Below are 6195 nucleotides of genomic sequence, written 5' to 3' on the forward strand. Positions count from 1 at the left end.
ATGAGCTAACGTTACCCAAGGAAAGTCTGCCATGAGCTAACGTTACCCAAGGAAAGTCTGCCATGAGCTAACGTTACCCAAGGAAAGTCTGCCATATGTATGAGCTAACGTTACCCAAGGAAAGTCTGCCATGAGCTAACGTTAAACTAGGAAAGTCTGCCATGAGCTAACGTTACCCACGGAAAGTCTGCCATATCAAATGGCTAGTGGGTCACCAAAAATCCCAGCTAAAAGCTCAGGAAAGTCTGCCATATCAAATGGCTAGTGGGTCACCAAAAATTCCAGCTACAAGCTCAGGCTGATTAAGACTTGTCTCAGGTCAATTTCCTTCGATTCTTTGAGCGAGTCCCGTCTAGCCAATGAATGGCAGATTATTTATAGCCTGACCCCTGGGGACAACGGGGTGAGGGGCTGGGCGTGGAGAGAGATTGGTTGGGAGCGTCGGTTCTTAACCTTTTCTTTGAATCCATCATCCATTTCACCGGAAGTTTGCAATGTCGAACCCAGGCATGACGACTTGAAACCCTTGAACCCCTAGCTAGCTAATGACGACTTGAAACCCTTGAACCCCTAGCTCATGATGACGACTTAAAGCCCTAGCTTGCTGATGACGACTTGAAACCCTTGAACCCCTAGCTCGCTGATGGCGACTTGAACCCCTTGCTCATGATGGTGACTTAAAACCCTTGAACCCCTAGCTCATGATGGCGACTTAAAACCCTTTAACCCTAGCTCATGATGGAGACTTGAACCCCTTAAATCCCTAGATCGCGGATGGCGACTTAAAACCCTTGAACCCCTAGCTCGCCGATGGCGACTTGAAAATGTAGATCCTAAAAACTAAAAATTTTAAGAAAAACTATTTTTAAAAATGCCCAACAAACCATGAAATATTCTAAACATTCAATCTAGAATTTTTTAAATCTTTTGAAATATTGCTCGAACTTCACAGTTATAAAAAGTTACACGTTAATTTAATTATAAAATTCCTGTATAAAAATTATTTTCATTAGTTCATTAGTTAAATTTTTACCGTAAGATTGTGACGCGGCATTCAATACGACTTGGTTTGAATTTTTTCACGAAAATAAAGTCGAGAAAATAAAATGCTCATATCATGTTCAGATTTTTGTAAAATATTTTTTACCATTCGAAATTTTTTTTCATTTGGTGCTAGATGTAGTTATTTTTACTTTCTCGTATACAAAGTATGGAGGATGTATTGTAATAGTGCACAAAAATAAAGAAGTTTTGACAGTTTTTACCGTTTTACACCTCAGTATTTCATCACACACAGAGTTAGGGGACTATTTTAATCGGGCGAAAATTCTAAATCCAGATTTATCAAAACTTCGGCGTTGTATGCGTATTCGAGTCAGAAAAACTGGGTTTTGCAATTCTGTCCGTGTGTGTGTGTGTGTATGTATGTATGTGAGTAAACACGATAACTTGAGTACCGTTACACCTAGGTTGAGACTATTTCATATATAAGTATTATATCAAATTTGTAGTTCTGTATGAACTTTTCAGTGATTTCCGATAACCGTAAGTGAGACTTATTCTACCTTTAGTTTTTTTTTTTAAAAAGCTTATAGTTTGAGTAGTGTTTCAGATGATAGATAAATGAAATTTCACTTATAAGTAAAAGATCTAATTTTTTGCCTTCTGTCAAATTTTGAGTAATTTTCGTTTACCGGAAGTAGTAATTTAAGATATTTCCGATTTCTCAAAAAATGAAAATGTATAAAGTACTAATAATATTCAGCACTATTATACACAGATTGTTTGGCGTTCACTCGGTGCGCAATTCTTTTTTTTTTCTACGAGATTCTATTTTTAAAAGTTTTAAAAATTGATTAAAAATCATGTCCATATTCCGCGTTGCCATTCCCCGTATTGTTACCTAAGAATATTCGAGAAAGTTTAGGGGAGATCACTCCCGGTTTATTTTTATTTATTTTTGTTGTTGTTGTGATTCGTTGCAATTCGATTCATTTTAACTTGCTTAATAGTTTCATTTTTTGTTGTGAATCGTTATGCTTCGATTCATTTTAATTGCTTAATAGTTTCAATTTTTGTCAACCCAATTCTCAGACACGGGAATGTACTGCCTTGTGCTATCACACCTAGCTCCGGTAGATAAATACTTGGCACGATTTTTATAGTGCTTGAGCCTACTCAGCTCTGATTGATACCTGGCATGACTTTTTAAAATGTCACTAAGCCTACACAGCTCTGGAGGGCACCTGACGCTTGTTAGATTGGACATAGTGCTGACCACACAATCCCCTCTACGCCGTAGTCAAGACAGAGATGAACTCTACTTCATCTGCCCTCTGGAACATAGGGTTCAATAGATAACTTAGCTTACAAAAATAACACCAGTAAATTTTGTATTTTGATAAATGAAGTGCGAAAAAAAAAATCGCCAGCCTATTTTCTCCTCCCCCTCGGGTTACATGCCGACGTTAGAAGCTGGGTACTGATTTGCCAGCTGGGATATCCCAAATTTTATTGCCAGCTGCCAGGAATTCGATTAGCCTTCACCTTGGGGCACACTCTTTCACAGGTCATCGAGTTCTTCCGTCCACCATCCCCTCCCCCTCTCCTCCTTCCTTTCATCTTCCCTTTGCTCGTGCCGGTGATTCATCAAATTTATTGCCCGAAAGGAAAAATAGTTTCAATTTTCTTTTCATCTTCTTCGGACAATTTAAAAAAAAAAAATTATGTAACTAAAAATAGAAATCACGTGATTTTCAAATTGTCTGTGAAATGTGAGAGGGTCAACCGTTTTTTTTTTGGAACTTTCTGTCTCACAATCTTTCTATGGCTCACCATCTTTCTGCCACACAATAAACTCACACAATCTGAGTTAAAGGATAATCGATACTGATGTTCTAACCGTCCAACTCTCCTTGATGTTCTAACCGTCCAACTTGATGTTCTAACCGTCCAACTCTCCTTGATGTTCTAACCGTCCAACTCTCCTTGATGTTCTAACCGTCCAACTTGATGTTCTAACCGCCCAACTTGATGTTCTAACCGTCCAAATATATGTTCTAACCGTCCAACTTGATGTTCTAACCGTCCAACTCTCCTTGATGTTCTAACCGTCCAACTTGATGTTCTAACCGTCAAACTCTCCTTGATGTTCTAACCGTCCAACTCTCCTTGATGTTCTAACCATCCAACTTGATGTTCTAACCGTCCAACTTGATGTTCTAACCGTCCAACTCTCCTTGATGTTCTAACCATCCAACTTGATGTTCTAACCGTCCAACTCTCCTTGATGTTCTAACCGTCCAACTTGATGTTCTAACCGTCCAACTTGATGTTCTAACCGTCCAACTCTCCTTGATGTTCTAACCATCCAACTTGATGTTCTAACCGTCCAACTAGATGTTCTAACCGTCTAACTCCTCTGGATGTTCTAACCGTCCAACTCCCCTCAGTGTTCTAACCGTCCAACTTGATGCTCTAACCGTCCAACTTGATGCTCTAACCGTCCAACCAATTTGATGTTCTAACCGTCCAACTTGATGTTCTAACCGTCCAACTCCTCTGGATGTTCTAACCGTCGAACTCCCGTCAGTGTTCTAACCGTCCAACTTGATGCTCCAACCGTCCAGTTACCATCTGACTCCACTTAATGGCACCGACCAGACCCATCATTCTTAGTACAAGCAAGGCACCACTTCCGGTCTTCGGTGACACGTGACGTCTAACAATGACGTAACGTTACAAGCACTCCTAGCGACACACGCACACACACACACACAGACACGCACACACGCACACAGAGACACGCACACACGCACACACAGACACGCACACATGCACACAGAGACACGCACACACACACACATGAACCCACTCGATGGTTCCACACACGCACATACACACACGCACACACACACGCACACACACACACACAGATGAATCCACTCGAAATCTCCTCGTTAGCTGTGATACAGAGAGAGAGAGGGGTGGGGGAGGGGGTAGAGAAAGAGATAGAGACCGTAGTGCGTCCATGTCTCCCATTAGACCACCGTACATTGAATTTGACGGTCTATTTAAAATTGACAGCCTATTCATATAAAACGGTAGCAGGTTTTGTTCCGTAAAAAAAAAATGTTTTTGGCAACGACCAACGGTTGCATGTGTGTCTTTTTAAATTGACTTTAAATTGAATGTTTTATGAGCTTTTTAAATTATATTTCCATAGCCGAAAAACAACACCAATTCACATTTAAAAGTTTACAATCATCGCAGTTCCAGGCGTTTCTTTAGTTTTCTTGCTCCAAATTCGGGTTAGTAGTTGTATCTTAGGTGAAATGTGTCTACAATCAATGACCACGACAGTTTCACGTTTTATCAAGAGTGCCAGCGGATTTTGGTTCACGAATGTAGAGGCAGTAGTGAGACTTGGCAGCTTGAGTAAATTAACAAGTTTCGACAGGCGGTAGAAATAAATGACTGAGACTAGGCAGGTTGCTACTATGATAACACCACCGAAGGCCAAGCCAGATGCATCAAAAAATGAAAACGTTAATTTTTTAAATTGTTTGTGCTATTACCCGTAGCGTGATGTTTTTTTCTAATTGACAAATAATTAACTTAATTACAGCGCCATCTAGTGTGTACACATTAATATTCGAGAGAAAAAAAATTTTTTATCGTGTCAACAAGCAAGGATTAGATGGGATGATTATATACATGACATGATTAGATGTGACGATTATATACATGACAAGCTTTCAAACACGAGAATAAGATTGAGAAAAAATTATTTTGTATCTACAGCAAAGTTTGGGATGTCGAATTATTTGCGTACATAGCTAATTATTTACAGATATATGCAACTAGCTAATTATTTATATATCTATTTATATTTGTACATAGAAATTATATGGGAAGCTCTTTGAAGATTTTGCTGTGTACATTGATTTTATTTTAAAGTAATTACATCTTCAGTCCATTACTTGGTCAATAAGACCTTCAGTCCATTACTTGGTCAATAAGACCTTTAGTCCATTACTTGGTCAATAAGACCTTTAGTCCATTACTTGGTCAATAAGACCTTTAGTCCATTACTTGGAACCTAAGACCTTCAACTCTTTATATCCAGTGACCCCCTTCACCGACCAAAACATTCGACCAACAAACGACCCCCAAGTTCGATAAGTCTCATCTTGTCCTGTTTGTCTGCAGACAGCTCCCCGACAACCGTGTCGCTGTTATCAAATAGCGGGATTGAAATTTGCACCATTTTACACAATCTTGGAATCTGCAAAGTTTGTACGCAATCTTGGAATCTGCACCATTTTTACACATTCTTGGAATCTGCACCATTTGTAGACCTTCTCTCCCCACTTTTTAAAATATTTTTATTTTAAAATTTTCTCCTAAAATCTTTTTTTTTAATCGTGCCCGAATATCAGACTAATTATCTTTTTATTTAACTGCATGACATGCCAACTTTATTGAATGTGAAGGCTCGTATTTGTGATGGGGGGGGGGGGGTTGTAGGGCAACTTTATTAAATGGTAGGTCTTGTATTAGCGAGGTGGGGGGGGGGGGTGTAACATAAAATATAGAATAGAAATGGAATATAAATGCTCATTAGAAATAAGTTGGAAAAAAACTCAAAAGATTCTCGTTGTATTAAACTACCAACCTAAAGAGTGTTTAGAATTATTTTCAAAATGTTTGTTGATATGCTGTCGGTTGAAGTGTTGTCGTAGTTGATACATTTTGAAATTTGATTGAAAGATGTCAGCCCCTTTACAAAAAGCAGATCATCTTTGTCATAAACATACATATGTGGATACCCAGATATATAATTTCTTGAGGAACACCCTACCCTCCCCCCCCCCCTTCACCCCCTTATGTACTATATTGGTAAGAATCCATGGGTTTCGTTTCGATAAAGTTGTGAGCGAGGTTAATGTTTGAGTTATCTATGTCGTTCGTATATATATATATATATATATATATATATATATATATATATATATATATATATATATATATATATATATATATATATATATATATATATATATATATATAATACAAATTCACCCACACAGCTCTCCATCCCTTAAAGTCAACCCCCCTTACCTCCCCTCCCCTCCCCCCCCCCCCCCAGGCCAGCAAATCAAGGGCTGGGTCAGAGAGACATGTGCTCGGTCA

The sequence above is a fragment of the Physella acuta genome, unplaced genomic scaffold (assembly GCF_028476545.2).
Source record: "Physella acuta isolate Inbredline_101_S28 unplaced genomic scaffold, ASM2847654v3 ptg000284l, whole genome shotgun sequence".
In the NCBI taxonomy this organism is placed as follows: Eukaryota; Metazoa; Mollusca; class Gastropoda; family Physidae; genus Physella; species Physella acuta.